Source organism: Cucumis sativus, chromosome 4 (assembly GCF_000004075.3).
Source record: "Cucumis sativus cultivar 9930 chromosome 4, Cucumber_9930_V3, whole genome shotgun sequence".
Classification (NCBI taxonomy): Eukaryota; Viridiplantae; Streptophyta; class Magnoliopsida; order Cucurbitales; family Cucurbitaceae; genus Cucumis; species Cucumis sativus.
In genome coordinates this window covers 13217248-13239179 of record NC_026658.2, presented here as the reverse complement: position 1 = coordinate 13239179, position 21932 = coordinate 13217248, and positions in this window count along the sequence as shown.

The following is a 21932-nucleotide window of genomic DNA, read 5'->3' as shown; positions in this document are numbered from 1 at the left end:
ACTACCTACCCTAAGTCGCGAATGAGTGAATTCCATCTTCTGTAACTATGTTTCCAGCTCCCCACTCGATTTCGTCCCCAAAATGATAAGCATATTGAGTCGACAATGTGGCCACTCTCACCCGTACAAATCAAAGGACAATCCCTCCCAAACAGGACTTCATAATACACTCAAGATTAAGACTAAGTTACCTAGGTCATTCTAATGAAATAAAAACCTAACTAGTTAATGTAGTTACATCTAGTGGTTGTTATTTCGTGGTCCGATCTTATGCAAACTCATTGCATAGGATACCCTCACTTGCATGTCACCTACATAAATGCATTGGATCATTGTGTTTGTATCAAATACAAAGTGAGCATATACATAGTATTACTTGATTAAAGTACCCAACCTTATCCCTATACTATACGCCCTTTATGTTGATCTCGAACATTGATCTCTATATGTCTCTACATAATATTCAAGACTCATCAAACAACTTAGGATGTTAGTTTTTTGGATTTAGATTATTAAGACAAAACTGATAATATAATCAATAATGCCTATTAAAATAATAACAACATTTTATTAATTAATAATGGTTAATGAATTATATTTAATAGTTACGAGTTGTAGGACATAAAACCCAACAATAACTACTAAAGGAAACAAAAGAAAACATAATAAGCTGAATTACTAATCTGAAAGGTGAAGGGAAAGCCATATAAGCTATAGGACTCTAGAGACTTATTGTTTGAGGTCTTCTTCTTATGCAATGCAACATTTTTTCGCAATGTCTCTTTTAAGCTACCTAGAGTCTTAACCCATATCAACTCACCACAATCGTAGCTCACTTAGTCCTCTAAGTCGTCTATATATTGGATGAAGAATTATTCTTTGGTTGGTATTATATCATATAGAAACTAAGAAGTTAATTAAACTATAATTAGTTGTAGTTTACTTTTGGTTATTCACATATTTGGTTGATGTATTTGAAGGAGAGAGACTCCTTCTTGATGAATAATGGTACCAAAGTTACTCATTCCCCCATCCTCACCTCCATCTTCATCTCTCGTCTTCACGATGACCCCAAACCCTAATACCAGGGCCTATTCTTCCATTGATTCTCAATTTAACCCCTTTCATCTACATCATTCATATGGGAATCAACCACAGTTCTTATAACACAAAACCCTTGCCAAGGAGCAAGCAACTATGGATCTTGGAGCAGAGCAATGATGATTGCACTATATGGAAAGAACAAAGAAGGATTCATTGATGGCACCATCGAAAAATCCAATGCCAAAGAGAAACTTATCAACAGCGTGGAAATGCAACAATGATATCATTACCTCATGGATTCTTAATTCAGTCTCCAAAGAAATGGTGGCAAGTATTGTCCACTCTAGGTCCGCAAAATTGATTTGGTATGAACTTAAGAATCGGTTCAAACAAAGAAACAAGCCTCATGTCTACCAACTTCACAAAAAGAACACGAATCCAAGTACATTCTCTATCGAAACTTATTACACAAAGCTAAAAATTGTATGGAAAAATATTTGTGATTACAAACCTATTCATGTATGCTTTTGCGGCGACATTAAGAAAATCCTTGAGCATTTCGATTTAGAATTTTTTATGATCCATCTTATGGGACTTAATGAAGCATATGCAAGCATTATAGGACATATTCTTTTAATGAATCCCATTCCAAGCATAACAAAAGTTTTATAACTAATTATACAAGAAGAACATCAACACTCTCACCACAATAGGCAACTCACTCCCATTTTTAATTGAATTTATGACACTACTTGCCTTTACCAATGATGTTGAAAAGAAAAACTTGAATTCAAGGAAGAAAGACAATAATTGAATGATTTTCTCTCACTATGGATTCAAAGACCATGTAACTGATAAATGCTACAAACTATATGGTTATCCACCTGGCTACAAATCAAGAAACTCAAACAACAATGTAGAGAATGCTCCAAGACCAACATTAGTTAACTTCATCACTCAAAATGCTACTCCCAGTACTTACCACCAAACTTCTTCTCAAGCCTTTCTCCTCAACAAATTAGCCAACTGATGGAACTTCTTAACACTCATGCTATGGAAACTTCTGAGATTGCAACCACTGTCATTGGTTCATATCGCAAGTATATCTAAACCAACCTTTTCCAATTTTTGGGTAGTAGATTCTAGTGCTTCCAAACACATTTGCCATTTTTACTCCATGTTCCATAATTGGAGAAAAGTCCAAAACATCACAGTCACACTTCTCACTAGATACACTATTCATATGTTGAATTCATTGGTGAAATACACATATTTGACCATCTCATCTTACAAGATGTATTGTTTGTACCTAAGTTTGAACTCAACTTGATTATAGAAAGTGTACTTCTACAAAATAATAATAAAAAAAATTACCTTACCTTTTCTATTGATTCTTGTCTAATACAAAACAACTACACATTGATAATGATTAGTAGGACTGAATGTTTGAATGACCTCTATCTCCTTTTCCCTTCAGCTAATTTCTCACAAAATATTGCATCCACATTATTTGTGTCAAGCCTCAACTTAAATGTCACACCATGTGAGATGACGCATTAAACGTCTAGTAAGTGAAACAACTCTTCTTTTTTTCTTTGTGAAGCTCTCTCATTTGAGCCTTAGCGACCTCCACACCTTTTGCAACGGAAACAACTCAAGAAATAGCACAGCAGAATAACCTAAAACTCCTCTTTATTGTCTTAAAGCTTACAGAAGTACAAATTTAGAAGTTACAATTTTACTTTGAGTAAAAATAAACCAATTTTGATATTCATTCTCACATCCTTCTTCTTCCCATCAAGTTGCAGCCTTCGGTCTCATCCTCTTTTTTCTTTGGTGTCCACAATCCATCTCAAGAACAACCTCTAGGATCTTCCTTTCCCTCATTTCCCTCTTCAATTGCTTCTTTGAGGCGGGATACTTAGAGGTGTGAAGCTTCTCCTTCTCTTCTTTACCTCGTTCGCCCAGCCACCTCGATCTAGAAGGCAATCTTTAGAGCTTCATTTTTCTGCCTCGGCTCTTCGACTCTTACATCTCTCGTCCTTCTTAGCTGAGGCTTGGGCGTTAAGGAGCGGTAACCTTACCAACTGACTCCTTAAACGTATGATGAGATGTCATGGCTAGCACGTCATGTAAGACTACGGAGTAACTTTGTCTTCCTTCTTTAACTAGGCTACAACACTTCAGAACCAACCTTCGCATGGCCTCAATGCCTGACAACCTAGGGAGGGGAAGCACTTAAAATATAAGTCAAACGGACTTAGTGAACGGCGGGTTTTAAGAAAAACTTTTTGGAAAAAACACAGAATCCACAAATGTTAATAAGATCAAGCCATAACATATAAAGTAAGTCGCGTCAAACAGTTATTACACATCACATAATCCACAACAATCCAAACAATCATACAATGAGCGCTACAACGCCATACGCTAGAACCATTTTGCAACAAGCTCAACACTAAGACCTAAGATTCTCCCCTCGCCTAGACCTAGGATTCACTCTCTCAGTATCAAGCAAATTACCTGGATATTTTCCACCAATGCCCCATCACATTCAATAATTCTCATATCTGAGAGTCATGCTCAACCATTGTTCCATCACCGTCTTACTCAGACTTTACACAGTGAGACTACAACGTCATAAGTAGGATTCATTTAACAACAAGCTTGGTTTTGAGACCTAGAATTCTTTCCTCGCCTAGATCTGGGATTCACTCTCACTAGTATCATGTGAGTTACCTAGGATTTCCACCAGCGACCTGCCACATTCATTCATTCTCAGACCTGGAAGTCACGCTAAACCCGAGTCTCATCACCTTCTTACTCACACAACCACATGCATATGATAAAGGAGAAATGGCTCACTGTTTTACCCTTAGCATAGATTAGTAAAGAATCTTATAACACAGCAATAGAGGAAATAATACTCAACATATAATGTTTATAGAACATCACTTTTCCAGAATGAGGATCAAGTTTAGAAATTACATTTGAAATTCGACTCATCATTTATAATCATTCATAAATCTCGTTTTATAAACTTTAAGAGAATAACCATATCCATTCACAAAAAAATTTCATCATTTATAAACATATCTTATTACTTACATAAAAGAATCTCTAAAGCGTGTTTGATTACTTATGATAAGATAATCAACCACTAGAAAAATTTATAAATCATGTTTAATGCTTTCAAATAATACTTGAAAAATAGTATAAACAATGTATCAACCATAACAAAATATATAATACATGTTATCACTCATATACGATACTTAGCCTCAACTTCTTTCTTCTTAGCTTTCGGCTTTCTCCCTTCCGTCCGACAGTTGAAAGAATCGTCTGTTCACCAATTTAGAACCTTCTCCTTTTACTTTTATTAGAAAACTAGAGTCTCTTTTGTCGAAAACTTTTTTTTCCTTTGGTTTTTGGTCCTATTTATAGAGGTCTTTCACCTTCTAGGGTCAATTCCAAGCTTTACACATGAACCTTATTAACGCACTGTGTTAAACTACTAAATCGAACTTGACACGTAATCTAATAGTCACTGACGATTTAACTTTTCCTTGAGACGCACACTTTATCTCTCTGGGAAGTCAAACTCTTAACTGTCCAACTGACTTTTCTCTTCCCGAAAAGTCAGTGACGTTTCCTTCCCCCACAACAAGTTGTCATGTCACTTGACAAGACATTTACTTCCTCGCATCAATCTCTTGAGTGCATATACTTCTTCTCGCAATCTTCTGTCAAACGCCTCGCTTTTGGTGCCTAACGTAACGTCTCCCTTGCTAACCACTCTTATCGCTTTACCTACCTTCACGCAATAGAACCTTTGGCTTATGCCTCTCTTTCCATCGCCTACTCCCTTATTGCATCCTTTCTCTTAGGATGTCTCAACATTTATCTGAAATCAAACTTATAGCGAGGACCCCCTTTTCATCCGGATCAGGGCCTCACAATTTGTAATGTCCATATAGATACCTGGAATTCTCGTTCAGGCCACCTTTCTCATAAAAGATTGACTCTCTTAAAAGACCACATTAGTCTAGACAAAAATATTAGTCCATATTCTATATGTCTCCTTGCTACATAACATCGATTATCTTTTAAATCCAAAAATAGTGTCTCTTTTAATCTTTTGATGTAATACACCGTGATGTTTAGAGCCCCTTTAAAGTTCATACTAATCATGACTATCGTCCCTTTTTTCCTTTAGTTATGAATGTTCCCAATACACATGGACATATTATTGGGTTTTATGTCCCAAAAATCGTAGTTAGTAAATATATTTCATTGATCATTATCAATAAAGTGTTATTGTTTCAATAAATATTAATGATTAGATTACTTATTTTGTCTTAGTAACCTAAATCCAATAAGCTAACAACCTAAGTTGTTTGATGAGTCTTGAATAGCATGTAGAGATATACAGCGATCAATGTTCGAGATACAACTTGAATGGTCTCTTGTATAGGGATAAGATTGGATACCTTATCCTTGTAACACTATAGATATGACTCACTTTGTATTTGATACAAATGCAATGATCCAATGCGTTCGTGTAGGTGACATGCGAGTAGGGGTATCATATGCAATAAGCTTGCATAAGGCCAGACCACGAAATAGTAACCACTATATGTAACTTCATTAACTAGTTGGGTTTCTATTTCATTAGGATGACCAGGTAACTTAGTCTTAATTTTGAGTTTATTATGAACTCCTGTTCGCAAGGGATTGTCCTTTTATTTGTACAGGTGAGAATGGCCAAGTTATCGACTCAATATGCCTATCATTTTGGGAACCAAGACTGAGCGAGGAGTTGGTACCATAATTACACATGATGGAATTCACTTATTCCCGACTTTAGTGTAAGTAGATGAGTGTTCCCTTAGATGGTATCTTGGGGACTTGAACAAAGGGTCATACCCTCTCCACGGCACCAGATGAGTTTTTGTTTATTGGTTGGATAAAAAATAGGTTGTTCATTAGAGAAGGACTGATATTTAAAGGCTAAAAGTAACCTTGGGGGAAATGGTAACTAACCCAGCTTGAGTTACAAACACTTGTGAAGGACTAATTTACTGTTATTGGTCTATATTCGTAGACACATAAATATATCTACAGTGAGAAGAGTTCAGCTGTGAGTCTTTAGTGGAGTGTACACACACTTCACAGATATTGATTCATGTGGTTAATGAGTTTAGCCAATTAATTTCATACCGTTGTAGCTTTTGATCTATAAGTCCATTAGGTCCCCTTCCTATCTCGTAAAGGGTAATGAAATTTATTTGTATTGGTTATAATTTGAAACTTGCAAATTTACTTTGGGAATTAATATGATGTATGGTGATACATAATTATAATATAAAGTTTATATTTTAATTAAACTTTATTATATAAATTTAAATTTGGATATGATTCAAAATTAATTTATGAGAGATAAAATATTTGAATGAGTTCAAATATTAATTTAATGTGAATTCGATTCATATTAAAACTATAGGTTGAAATTTAATATGTATATGATATATATTGAAACTATAGGTTATAAGTGAAATTTATATCTGAATATGATTCAAATATGTATTAAATTAAATATAATATATTTAATTTAGTAATTAATTAATTGGAGAATTAATTAATAGTTTAATTTAATTTTGTTTAATTAAATTTGATTTAATTAATATGTGAGAGATATTCATTTAAATACAATTAAAATGAAATATTAATTAAATATGATTTAATTAATTATTTTATTTTATTTATTTAAATTAAATTAATAACTCCCTTAAAAGGGAGTTATTTAGGGTACATGGTTGGTTTTCCTACATATCGCAAAATCTCTCTAACTCCATCTTCTTTAGGATGCGGAAGGGGAAGAGGAAGGTAAGGTACTTAAGTCGCAATTTGGTTCCTACAAACCAATCCCATAATCATTTATGTCCCTATTCTCTCAAAAGAAAAAATTCTTTCCAATTTGGTTCCCACAAACCAATCTCAACTCAAAGAATATAGGGTGCTCTCCAAGTGGTGGTGTCCAAAATTAATTTCAGAGTCATAAACGAAAGTATGTTCCTCTTCTCTATAATTCTCTGTATTTTTTTTATACATCATGTTTATCCTTAGCCTTATAAGAAAATTAGTTTTTGTAATTGTTTGTCAATGTACTAGTATTTTTAGATTCTAAGTTAAATTGGACTTACGGTTTCTGTTAGTTTTTCCCCTGTTAAGGCTCTTATCCCTTCACATGCCTCATGAGAGCCAAGTCAAATGTCCTACAGATCATACCTTTTTTTTTTTTCAATTTATAGAAACTCAATTCTCAAAAGTTATAAAAATGTTTGGATTTGACAATGCTTCTTAATTGCATTTTACCGAGTTCTTGGCCTCAAACGGAATAATCCATAAGATTTGATACGTTGGGAGACCCCTACAAAATTCAATTGTCAAGAGAAAACATCAAAACCTATTAAATATGGCTCGAGCCCTTTTCTTCCAGTAAGGAGTTTCCTTACAATTTTAGGGAGATTGTGTCCTCACGACAACTTACATCCTTAACTGAACTCTTGTGATCTTGCTAGCAAATAAATCCTCGTATAATATTCTTCAAGATAAACCAGTTGAGTACGAAATCATGAGAGTATCTGACTGTCTATGCCATGAGCCAATCAAAGAACAAAATTTGAGCCACGAGCCCATCCTTGCATCTTCATTAACTATTCACCAAGAATGAAAGCATACTGATCGCATGATTTCAAAGCCACCAACTAGTCACATCAAGAGCTGTTGCATCACACCTCGCCTCATAGACCTACTAGCTTGTCTAGCGAGACGTGATGTAACTTAAGTATCTTAACGTGCTAAACGCAAAAATACTCAGTCTTGAGGTTCTTAAGCCTTGCTTAATCGTCTAGCTTCTTTTTGTAACTTCAACTACAATCATACTTTAGGTGATAAAACAACTCAACACAAGAGAAATAACTTGAACTTGAACTTTTACTGAGTAAAATATGAGTTCTACAACCAATTGCAACACTTGACAAAATAATTTATAAAAAAGAAACTACACTTGGACATTTGACCAAAACACCTAGGAGCTCTTCTCGCATAGAAAGTCCTTCACTTCTTCTCTACTTGGCCTCAGTGAGGTTTTAAGAAATTCTTTTCACAATACCTTTCCATATACCATTTCGTCAAAGATATTAATGCACATAAATCATCTTTTCATAAAAACATGACAATTTCATATATAAACATTTCATTTTGCATAACACACATTAGTTACCAATATTCCTTTCGCCAAGGATCCCGAATCATTCTCTATGCTAGGTCACGTAATTTCACGTTTAGACTACTGTAACAATAGCATTCGAGGATATGCAGATTCATCCTTGTTGCCCAGGCCGCTAAGTACAATACGCTTCTTTCAACGTATTAACTAGCATTTCATCACTATATAGCCTCGTACACCCCATGGTGGTCTTTACTCTTTATGTGCACATAAAAGTTAGCTCATTACAAAGGAAGTAACTACTGGTTTGAACACAATTGCATAACAATTCATGCTTTGAAATACATAATACATACTCTAAAACATATAACATTTTTGTGTAAATCTCTTTTTAGGAATCATTTGAAGAGAAATCATTAACTCAAATCAATTAAGAACTTATAATAAAAACTTTTAACATAAACATTTTAGAGAAAACACACTCTACTTAGCTACTTCAACTTCTACGACTTCTCTTTTTCTTCTTCTCTCATAGACACTTTAACAGCACTTCAACACTTAAACTTTTCTCTTCAAATTCTCAGAATAACCACAACTAAATGACTCAATTGTTCCTACTATTTATAATACTTCCTAAAATGCTTAGTCACCTTTAAGCTCTTGGTAAAACGTCACCTCCTACTTCTTAGTGATACATATGTGATAGTAAGATTTATCTTAAACATGCTTAACTTAAACCTTACAAGTGGCCCATTAAGTAAATTTAGGAAATTTTCGGGAAGTTTCCTTATTCTTCTTGCCTAACCTTCCTCTCGCCAAGAACTTTAATCACCTAACCTTTCAAAAGTCTTCTCATGTAACCTTTCTCGCATAGTACTAACCCACCTCTTCTCACGTAGTCCACCCAAAACGCCTATTTTAGGACACTTAGTCAAATTTTTACTTCTTCTCTTAACTACGGGTCTTAACTACTTGTTTTAACTACGATTCATAACTACGGGTCTTACACATTGTCTTACTTGAACAGTTTTTCTCATTCATCAACAAAATAGCTTCAAAGGATCTTGAAGTCAATGACCTTTTGAAGACTTTGTCCTCCCATCATCAATAACATACTCTGCACATGATGTTGTAAAAAACAACATTGGTACAAATAATGTTCCAGCTGAGAATGTTGATGTTGTTGCACACCCTTCAACCAATCCTTTAGTTGAGATTAATTTAGAAGAAAATACTGCAATTGAAATGCTCAACCATCAAGTCACGAATGAAATTCCATCAACTAGCAATATCACTAATTATAATCGCAGTGATGCAACTGAGAAACATCAGGAAACATTAGCTCTAGACCCTCCTATGAGAAGATCCATCATAATCCATAATTGGTCCAACTTTTTGCAAGATTATCACTGCAGATTGTTGCTAGACCAACCTCCAAAAGAATCCTCCACTTATCCTATGACAACCTTGTTGAAGACCACAAACATTTTCTCCTCAATCTCACCACCATATTTGAACCATCATATTTCCACCAAGCTATCAAATATGAATGCTAGAAGCAGGCCATGAATGAAGAAATTGAGGTCATGGAACGCACCAAAACTTGAAGCATCATTTCATTTTTGCCAGGTCACAATGTACAAAGTGAAAAGATAAGAGCCCTTCGCAATGGAAGATTTTACAGAATCTTAATCTCAATTGAATTGGATCTTAAAAATACCAAATACATTGGTAAAATTAATTAAGAAACTAAATTCTATGCTAAGCATGCTTCTTGAAGATTAGAGAGAAGAAATACAAAGAAGAAGAACTTACGTCGTTGACGACTCTGAATCTGTCAAACACCAAACTTGGGAGCACAACCACTTAGAGACCTCTTTATTCCCTAGATTGAGATTTTAGTTTGCGAGAACAAAAAAAATGGAAGGGAATTTTGAGATATAATTTTTCTTCTAGATAATTGAAAAATTGTAGTATCAGCGTTCTTCAAAATTGTTCCATGAGTTAATTTGATATCTCCATCTTCTAAGAAGAGGGAAGTCGAGAGAAAAAACGGAAGCATGGGAAAATCACCCACGTTCCCTATTAATTTAATAAACTTTTTATTAAATTAAATAAAATAATTAATTTAAACATATTTAATTAATATTTCATTTAAATCATATTTAAATGAATATATCTCACATAACCTATAGTTTTAATTTAAGTAATTTTGTTGGAATTTATGTCCTAAAACTTGTAGTTTGTAGTTTAAAATTATATTATATTAAAAAAAAGTGTTTATTGAGGACTTATTAGTGAAAATAGAAAACTATAATCTTGAATCTAATAAACTAAGCTCCATAGGCTAACTAGTGTAGACTTGCACTTTATGTAGAGGCATAAAGGTGGATGACGTTCGAGTACATAGTCCAAATGGTCTAAGTGTATGAATAAGGTTTGACGCCTTGTTTTGGGGACACTATAGATGCGACCCGCTTTGTAGTTAGTACAAATTAAACGATGTGATCCTGAATTGTTTATGTAGAGATGTGGAAGTGAGGTCATCCTACATAAAGATTAGAGCGATGAAATAGTCACATTTAAGTTATAACATTGTTGACTGTATAAAACTGACTATCTCGATTATTGATGACCTATAAAACTTAATCTTAATCTTGACCAACTATGAACACCTGTTCACATGAAATTATCCTCAGATTTGCATAAGTGAGGGCAACTCATCAGCGTTAGCCCAATAAGCCTTCCATTTTAGGGGTAAGATCGAGTAGATAGCAGGGGCATAAAGTGCAAGATGGAACTCACTCCTACTCGCTTTAGGGTTAGTAGATAAGTTGTTCTCTTAACAATTGAATCCAATTAGTGTACAAGGGGCCCCACCCTCTCTTTGGCCCAAGAGAAATTCGGTTTGTAGATTGAACCTTAAACCAATTGTTCAATAGTGGATAGTGGGACTTAAGGAGCAAGATGTAGTCTTGGAGGTAAAACGATATTCTATCCCAATCGAGGTTAAGAACAATCTGTGAAAGATTAATTTACTAATCATGGTTTTATCAAATGGACATAAATATATAGTGACAAGAGTGCAACTATGAAACTTTTGTGGAATGACTTGTTAGTTAACGAATGTTGATTAACTCGGCCTAAAAGAGTTTAGCCAGTTAATTTTGAATCGTTGGAGCCCATGATCTATATATCCATTAGGTTTCCCCGCTACCTCATATGGAATAAACTTAAAATAGTATGATGGAATAAGTTAAATTGTTCGAGTTAAAAGAGGAGAGAAAAACTAACAAGTATATGTGATATAGCCGTGAGATTTCAGAATAAGAGATAGAGCCTTATTAAATGAGATTCAAATATTAAAATATGAATGCGAATTCATACTCGAAAGCTAAAAAATGATGGAAATAGTCAAAGTTGCTAAAAGTCAAAATATTGACTTTTATATTTTCAAAAGTCAAACTTTGACCGATGATATATTCAAATATTATTTGAATCTGGAGAAAATGAATGTGGATTTGTGCTCAGAAGGTCAAAATTAGTCATGATGGACAAAATATAGAAAGTCTAAATGTTGACTTTTTAGTTTGAAAAGGCAATATTTAACTTTTGGCCAAATGACAATTTTGCCCTTTGACCAAAGTTAGTGGGAAAATCCAACATTTTGTTGGATAAGTCCATTAACTACAATGGACTAGGTGTTAGCACACTGTGGAGACATTAAGCCCACTAATGGTTAGTGGGTTATATGTTGTTGGTTCATGAATTGCATGCATATGGAACTTTGCATGTGATTTCTCTATAAAATAGGCTCTAGGTTATTTTGGAAAGGAACGATAATTTTCGAATCAATTTTGGGCTTTTTTTTCTCCTTTGTTTTTTTATTAAAAAAAAAAAAGACAAACCAAATTTCAAGTCCAACCCTATTCCTTAATTTCTTTTCCATTTTCTTTCTTTATCTCGATTTTCTTCATCCAACGAGTCATAAAACTTGGTTCTAAGTCCAGAGGATAGTAGGTCAACCTTAGTGGTTGTTCGAAAAAATCAGAGCTTCAAATATAAGTATTCTCAAAACTCTAATTTTAATTTATTTTTGATTTAGGGTTTACTCGTTAATTAAGTACAATTAGGGTAGAATTTCGATCCAGTTTCTGTCGTGAATATCTAATTCTATCATGTGGTGGATTTGAATTTTTTAGATAAATTTTGGTTGAACTTTTTTTTTTTTTGGGCCCTAAATTAAGTGTTTTTATGTATTAATTAGCGATAGTTGCAAATTTAGCAATTAAATTCAAATTAATTAAGTATATAGCACAATTTTAAAAAATTTACATATATAGCAAAATTTGTCAAATTCTATCAATAATATAAGTCTATCACTGATAGACTATGTTGCAAATATAGGTCTATCACTGATATACCATATGAAGTCTATTAGTGATAGTTTTGCTATATTTCCAATTTTTTTAAAATATTGCTATATCCTTAATTATTATTGCTAAAATAGCTATCCATTGCAATTTCCCTATTAATTATTGTAATTGGTTTGAGTTTTATGATCTAATTAGTATGCTTAAGGGTTCGTAGTTTTTCAAAGATAAACCCGAAAAAGCGCTTTAGACCCGGTCCAGACCCACAAACCCAGTTTGCAACATATTCCACTTGCACGCGACCAACTCGGCCCGTTCATGCGTCGCTCGGCCCACAAGCGTGTCTAGCTCAGCTCACACCTCGCGCGCAGCCCACATGTGTGTTTAGTTTGACCTACACTCGTGCGTCTCACCCGTGTGTGTCTGGTGGCCTGCCTTTGTGGATTGAGCCGGTTCAAGCCCAATTGTTGAGTCTTGGGCCAGTTCAAGATGATTTTGGGTCGGTTCAATGCATAGTTGGTATTTTTCCAACCGGTTTGGGTTGTTTGGGAGCGATTTATGCACTAGATGAGATTGTTATTGTAATATTTTAGTTTTAGCTTAATTTAGGGATAAAAAATCCAGTCCATTTTAGAGTGTTATATTTAATTTATACATGTGATGTATATTTTAATTATTTTAAATTTATATGTTCATATTGTATGTCGTATAGATTTAAAATCACACCATATGTTAACATGTTCATGCATTGAAAGTATGTTATAATGGTTATAATATATAATATGCATGTTAATTAATTAATATGGAGATTATTTAATATGATTAATTAATTAATTAATTTTGATTAAATATAATTTAATGAAATTAATTGATTTTTATTTATTTATTTAACTTAATTAAATATTAAAAGATAAATCAACTAAATTCTATATTAATTAATTGATTTTATATAATTGTTATATAATGGTTATTAGATGTATGTTATAGGTTAGTCTTTTTGTTTTTTAAGTGCCTCTTGAAATCTATAACATAGATAAATTGCATGCTCACCTAGGTTAAACATATCTTCCTAAACTTTTCATAGAAATAGGTTGATATCTTGTAAAATTGGTTACAAGAGACTCACCTGATTTGATCTTGACAACAAGTCAGATAAGGCTCACCTGATTCGACTTTGGTCAGATAAGGTTGGAGGTTCTTAAATTGACGGTTTATAGAACATCTCCTACCTGGAGATTGTAATAAGTTCTTGAGCCTAGTTAACATAGTTTTATGAGCATGCATGAGAGATGCAAGGTAATAAAAATGCTTTATCACCTAAGCATCATAGGTTAAAATCTAGTATAATGGTTAAACTCTGATATGTCACCTAGACTTAGGATTTGTTTAAGTTAGCCTAAATATAATCCTAAAGTAATAGAAAACCCTTATAAAACATTTCAGCTAGAGAGAAGTAGTGTACTTTTAACTTTGGTGTCCTTAAAAGTTCACATCGTGAGGTCCATGTAGGGCTTTGGCCTAGAAGAACGTTTCCTTCGGAGGGTTGTATTATAGGATTTGGAACACCGCGAACTCCAAATATGGATAGATTTTCTTAGATCGGTTTTCATATTGACTTTCCACTTTCGGAAGCATATTGATTATGATCTATGAGATCCGAAAATGGCGAGTTACACTTACAAGAATTACTTAGTTGTTAATACATTATTGACCAAATTTACGGTAACTAAGTGTTATAAAGAATAGGCACTAGAGTTAGCATCTAGTCAAGATTGTCTTGGTTCAAAGGAGGAATAATCGACTACCCTTTGGTGGAGGTTATTCTAAACCTTTAAAATATCGTCGCAAAATACAAATAATGAAGGGTACATTATTAGTAATTGCTAAATTAGATTGGCTTCTTTGTGATTATAGTTTTTCTAAGTGAATATGTTTGTCTTTTTTAGCATGAATAGCTCAATAGTTCAACTTTTAGCTTCCGAAAAACTTAATGGTAATAATTATGTGACATGGAAATCAAATCTTAACACCATACTAGTGGTTAATGATTTAAGATTTGTCTTAACTAAGAAATGTCCTCAAAACCCTACCTCTAATGCTAACCAAACTAGTTAAAAAGCATATGATCGATGGATAAAAGCTAATGAAAAGGCATGTGTCTACATTATTGCCAGCACGTTTGATGTTTTGGCAAAAAAACATGAATCCTTAGTCACGACTAAAGAGATTATGGATTCATTAAAGAGAATATTTGGGCAACCAGAATGGTCCCTAAGACACGAGGTAGTTAAATACATTTACACTAAGTGTATGAAGGAAGGGACCTCTGTTAGAGAACAATGTCCTAAACATGATGATGCACTTCAACATCGTTGAAGTAAATGTTGGTCCCATTGAAGAGGTTAATCAAGTTAGCTTTATCTTAGAGTCTCTTTTGAAGAGCTTCATTCCATTTCAGACGAATGCGTCTTTAAACAAGATAGAGCTTAATCTGACAATCCTTCTGAATGAGCTCCAGAGATTCTAGAACCTTACCATGAGTAAGGAGAAGCAAGTGGAAGCAAATATTGCTACCACAAAAAGGAAGTTTTCAAGAGGATCGTCCTCTAAAACTAAAGTTGGACCCTCGAAACCTAATGCTCAAATAAATAAGAAGGGAAATGGGAAAACTCTCAAAAAGAACAAGAGAAAGAAAGTTGCAAAAAAATGTAAGTGTTACCGTTCTAGCCAGCACTGGTTAAGGAACTGCCCAAAATACCTTGCAGAGGAAAAGACAAAGAAGGAAACGCAAGATAAATATGATTTACTAGTTGTAGAAACATGTTTAGTGAAATATGAAAATTCAACATGGATACTAGATTCAGAAGCCATTAACCATATTTGCTTCTCACTTCAGAAAAATAGTTGTTGGAAAAAGGTTTCAAAATGTGAGATCACTCTCAAGGTTGGAACAGGAGAGATAGTCTCAGCTAAATCAGTGGGAGATTTAAAGTTGTATTTTATAAATAGATATGTCATACTTAAGAATGTCTTGTTGTACCTCAAATGGGAAGAAATTTAATATCTATTTCTTGTATTTTGGAACAAATGTATAGAATATCTTTTGAAATTAATGAATCGTTCATTTTCTATAAAGGTATTGTAGTTTGTTCTGCTATACTTGAAGACAACTTATACAAGTTAAGACTGACTAGAGCAAATTTTGTCTTAAATACTGAAATATTCAGAACAACTGAAACTCATAATAAAAGACAAAAAGTTTCTTCTAACTCCTATTTATGGCACTTAAGACTTGGTCACATAAATCTCAATAGAATTGGGAGATTGGTTAAAAGTGGGCTTCTAAGTTAATTAGAAGATAACTCTTTACCACCTTGTGAATCCGGTCTTGAAGGAAAAATGACTAAGAGATCTTTTATTGGAAAAGGTCTAATAGCCAAAGGACCTTTAGAGCTCGTATATCATACGTTTGATTCTCTTGAAAAGTTCAAAGAATATAAGCCTAAAGTTAAAAAATGAATTTGGTAAAATAATAAAGATACTTCGATCAGATCAAGATGGAGAATATATGGACTTACGATTCCAAGACTATTTGATAGAACATAAAATCCAGTCACAATTCTCTGCACCTAGTACGCCTAACGGTGTATCAGAAGGAGGAAATCGAACCTTATTGGACATGGTTTGCTCTATGATGAGCTTTGCTCAATTGCCAGATTCTTTTTGAGGCTATGCTTTAGAGAGAACTGTCTATATTTTGAATAATGTTTCCTCCAAAAGTGTTTCAGAAACACTTTATAAGCTATGTAAATGGTGTAAAGGAAGTTTACGTCATTTTAGAATTTGGGGATGTCCAACACACGTGTTGGTGCAAAATTCTAAGAAATTGGAACACCGTTCAAAATTATGCCTATTTGTAGGTTATCCAAAAGAATCAAGAGGTGGTTTGTTTTACAATACTCAAGAAAATAAAGTATTTATATCAACAAATGCCACATCCTTAGAGGAAGACCACATCAGGGATCATCAACCTCGTAGTAAACTAGTATTAAATGAAATTTCCAAAAGTGCTATAGATAAACCTAGTCCATCCACTAAAGTAGTTGATAAAACCAGGAAACCTGGTCAATCACATCCTTCTCAAGAGTAGAGAGAGCCTCAACATAGCGAGAGGGTTTTTCATCGGCCTGATCGCTACTTGGGTTTAACTAAAACTCAAGTCGTCATACCTAATGATGGCGTAAAAGATCCATTAACTTATAAACAGGCAATGAATGATGTAGATCGTGACCAATGGGTCAAAGCCATAGACCTCGAAATGGAGTCTATGTACTTTAATTCTGTCTGGATTCTAGTAGAGCAACCAAATGACGTAAAACCTATTGGTTGTAAATGGATCTACAAGAGAAAACAAGATCAAGCCAGTAAAGTACAGACTTTTAAGGCTCGACTTGTGGCAATGGGTTATACCTAGAGAGGGAGTAGACTATGAAGAAACTTTCTCTCTCGTTACCATGCATAAGTCAATTAGAATACTCTTATCCATCGCCATTTTTTTATGATTATGAAATTTGACAGATGGATGTCAAGACGACTTTTTTAAATGGAAATCTTGAAGAAAGTATCTATATGGCTCAACCATAGGGGTTTATAGAACAAGGTCAAGAACAAAAGATTTGTAAGCTTCAAAAATCCATTTATGGATTAAAACATGCATCTAGATCCTAGAATATAAGATTTGATAGTGCGATCAAATCTTATGGCTTTGAACAAAATGTTGACAAGCCTTGTGTTTACAAAAAGGTCGTCAATTCCATTGTAGAATTCTTTGTTTTGTATGTCGATGATATTCTACTCATTGGGAATGATGTAGATTATCTTAATAACATAAAAAAAATGGCTAGCTATGCAATTTCAAATGAAAGATTTGGGAGATGCAAATATGTTCTCATGATCTAAATTGTTTGAAACCATAAGAGCAAAACACTAGCCATGTCTCAAGCATCTTATATAGATAAAATGTTATCTAGATATAAAATGCAGAATTCCAAAAAAGGTATGTTGTTGTACATATATGAAATTCATTTGTCAAAAGAACAATGTCCTAAGACACCTCAAGAAGTTGATGATATATTTCCTATACTTCCTCTATTGGAAGTTTGATGTATGTAATGTTATGTATTATATCTGACATTTCCTACTCAGTAGAAATTGTTAGTAGGTATCAGTCCAATCTTGGACGTGATCACTGGACAACCATTAAGAATATTCTAACACATCTTAGAAGAACAATAGACTACATGCTCTTGTATGGTACAAAGAATCTGATCCTCATTGGATACACTGATTCTGATTTCCTATCTGATAAAAATGCTAGAAAGTCTACATCAGGATTAATATCCACTCTAAATGGAGGAACAGTAGTTTGGATAAGCATAAAACAAACTTGTATAGTCGATTCCACAATGGAAGCTGAATACGTAGCAGCTTGTGAAGCGACAAAGGAAGTAGTATGGCAAAGGAAATTCTTGACAGATCTGAAAGTTGTTTCAAATATGTATCTACTAATCACTTTATACTATGACAACAGTGATGCAGTTGCAAATTCAAGATAACCTAGAAGCCATAAACGAGAAAAACATATCGAACTCAAGTACCATCTTATTAGGGAAATTATATATCATGGTGACGTTGTAGCAACCCAGATATCTTCTGAGCAAAACATTGTTGATCCTTTTACAAAAGTCCTCATGACTAAAATGTTTGAGGGTCACCTACACAGTTTAGGTCTACGATGTTTGTAAACTAGGACAAGTGGGAGACTTATTGGGCATGTGCCTTAGTTTTTTATATGTTTATTGTACTTATATATATATTATTTTCTCTCATGGTTAAATAAATTTAACGTTGTTTTATCCCACTAGGAGTTTTAGTCCAAATGGGAGTTTGTTAGAATTTATGTCCTAAAACTTGTAGTTTTTAATCATATTCTATTCAATAAAGTTGTTATTAAGAAATTGAATAGGATAATCTTAAATCCAATAAACTAAGTTCATAGGCTATTTTTTTAGTAAACTTGAACTTTATGTAGAGACATAAACATGAATCAAAGTTTGAGTATATAACCTAAATAATCTTTAATATATGAATAAAAGTTGGGCGCCTTATTCAGAGAGAGTATGGATGCGACCCGCTTTGTAGTTAGTACAAACGAGGTAATTCTGAATTGTTCATGTAAAGACATGAAAGTGGGGACATCCTATGTAAAGTATTTACATAAGACTGAACCAAGAAATAGTCATTTTTACGTTATAACATCGTTTACTATTTAAAACTGACTATCTCGATTATTGATGACCTAGGTAACTTAATCTTAATCCTAAGTCAACTACGAACTCTTGTTCACACAAGATTATCCTTAGATCTTCTCATCGGCGTTGGCTCAATAAGCCTCTCATTTCAAGGGTAAGATCGAGTGGATAGTTGGGTACATAAAGTGCAAGACGAAATTCACTCCTACCCGCTTTAGGGTTAGTAGATAGGTTGTTCTCTTAAGGACTTAATCCAAATTTTGAAAAGGGTCACACCCTCTCATTGGCTCAAGAGGAATTTGATTTTTAGGTTAAACCTTAAACCAATTGTTCAATAGTGATGGGAGGTAAAACATTATTTTAACCCAGTCGAGGTTACAAACAACATGTGAATGATTAACTTACTAATCATGATTTTATTAAATGGACACAAATATATCTATAGTGACTGGAGTGAAACTACGAAACTTTTGTGGAATGACCCATTAGTTAACGAATGTTAATTAACTCGGTCTAAAAGAGTTTAGTCAGTTAATCTCAAATAATTGGAGTCCATGATCTACAGGTCTATTAGGTTTTCCTACTAATTCATATGGAATAAACTTAGAACAGTATGATGGAATAAGTTGAATTGTTCAAGTTGGAAAAGGAGAGAGAAACCGACAAGTATATGTAATATAGCAATCAAATTTTAGAATAAGAGATAGAACTTTATATTTAAATAAGATTTAAATATTAAATGTATGAATGCGGGTTCATACTCGAAAGCTAAAAAATGATGGAAATAGTCAAAGTTGTTAAAAGTAATAATGTTGAATTTTGACTTTGAAAAGTCAAACTCCGACTGATGATATATTCAAATATGATTTGAATCTTAAGAAAATGAATGTGGATTTGTGCTCGGAAGGTCAAAATTAGTCAAGATGGACAAAATTATATAAAGTCAAAGCCAAATGACAATTTTGCCTTTTGACCAAAGTTAGTAGAAAAATTCAACATTTTGTTGGATAATCCCACTAACTATAGTGGACTAGGTGTTAGCACACTATGAAGACATTAAGCCCACTAATGGTTAGTGAGTTATGTGTTGTTGGTCCATGAACAACATGTATATGAAACTTTGCATGTGATTTCTCTATAAGATGAGCTCTAGGTTATTTTGGAAAAGGTTGGTATTCTTAGTACCAATTTTGGGCTTCTTGTTTTTCCTTTGTTTTTTTATTAAAAAAAACCAAATTTCAAGTCCAACCCTATTCCTTAATTTCTTTTCCATTTTCTTTCCCTCTCTCAATTTTCTTCATCCAACAGGTCCCACATCCCGACTCTATCCTAATTTTAATTTGTTTTTGGTTTAGGGTTTACTCGTTTATTTAGTGCAATTAAGGTAAAGTTTTGATCCAGTTTTCGTCGTGCATGTCTAATTCTATCATATCATATACCCATTAAATTTTAACATATAGTTTTAATATGAATTTAATTCACATTAAATTAATATTTGAACTCACTCAAATATTTTATTCTTTCATAAACTAATTTAAATCATATCCAAAATTAAATTTATATAATAAAGTTTGATTAAAATATAAACTTTATATTATAATGTATCACCATACATTATATTAATTCCCAAGGTAAATTTGAACATTTCAAAATACAACCAATACAAATAAATTTCATTACCCTTTACGAGCTAGGAAGGGGACCTAATGGACCTACAGATCAGAAGCTACAACAATATGAGATTAATTGGCTAAACTAATTAACCACATTAATCAATATTCGTTAACTGTGTGTACACTCCACGAAAGACTCACAGCTGAACTCTTCTCATTGTAGATATATTTTTGTGTCCACATATATAAACCAATAACAATAAGTTAGTATTTCACGAGTGTTCGTAACACCACCTAGGTCAAATTATCGTCTTACCCGTAGGTTACTTCTAGTCCTTAAATACTAGTGTTCATTTACTGAACAACTTGTTACCACAAAACAAAAACCCCTCTTGTGCCATTTTAAACTTGGATTTATGTGTGAGTGTTTGGATTTTAATTTTTTAAAATTTTCATTCCAGTGTATAAATGAATTACTTTTAGTCTCAACAAAAAAGGACGTAAATAAAATCGAGTTTGCTCTTGAACTTGAGAAAATATGGATGTTTAGTGTGTTTGAGATGTAGAAAAAATATGTTAAATTTTTATCAAAATACTTATGTGTTGGGGAGTTGAGTAGGTTTAGGTTTGTCAAATTTCATGTACTACCTTAATTTTGCAACTAATTTGTTGTTATATTTTAATGTATGAAATTAATTGCTATATAAAACTAACTGTTTATATTTAAAATTTAATTTTATTGGTAGAATATATTTTCTACGACTAGGATCCGTTACCGATGTTGTTATTAGAATCAAACAGGGGTGCTTAAAAGTTATTTTATTGTGTAGTTATAAGGTGATTTTTTGAATAAAAAATTTGTTTAAATTGTTGTGCAAAAAGTTTACCAATTTATTTAATTGGAGCCATAAGAAGTTGAATTAGTTTGATCAATCTTATTTATCTTTTAGGATTGCCATATCAATTCTACAAATAAAATTATAAAATAACGTATATTTATTTATTCAGTTTCAACTCAATTTGATTTAAACACTTGTTTTATTTATTAAATTAAAATGATCTTTAATTATTAGGTATTGAATAGATGGGATTGAATTCAGAATCAATGAAAATATAATTTATTTATTTATAAAATTAAATAGTACTTGAACAACAAGTTTAATTACCGGGTTTTCTTGATGACTCAAATTAGGGCTCTTCCCATGCCAACTAAATTGAATCAACAAACTATAAAGAACAATATGACATATTTGAACAAATATATTAATAAAGCAATACACTCTAATATATCACACCACTAATACAATCTCAATTTTAGCTAAAAAGATCTTACTCCCAATTCACATTTGTGTGAGTAGAA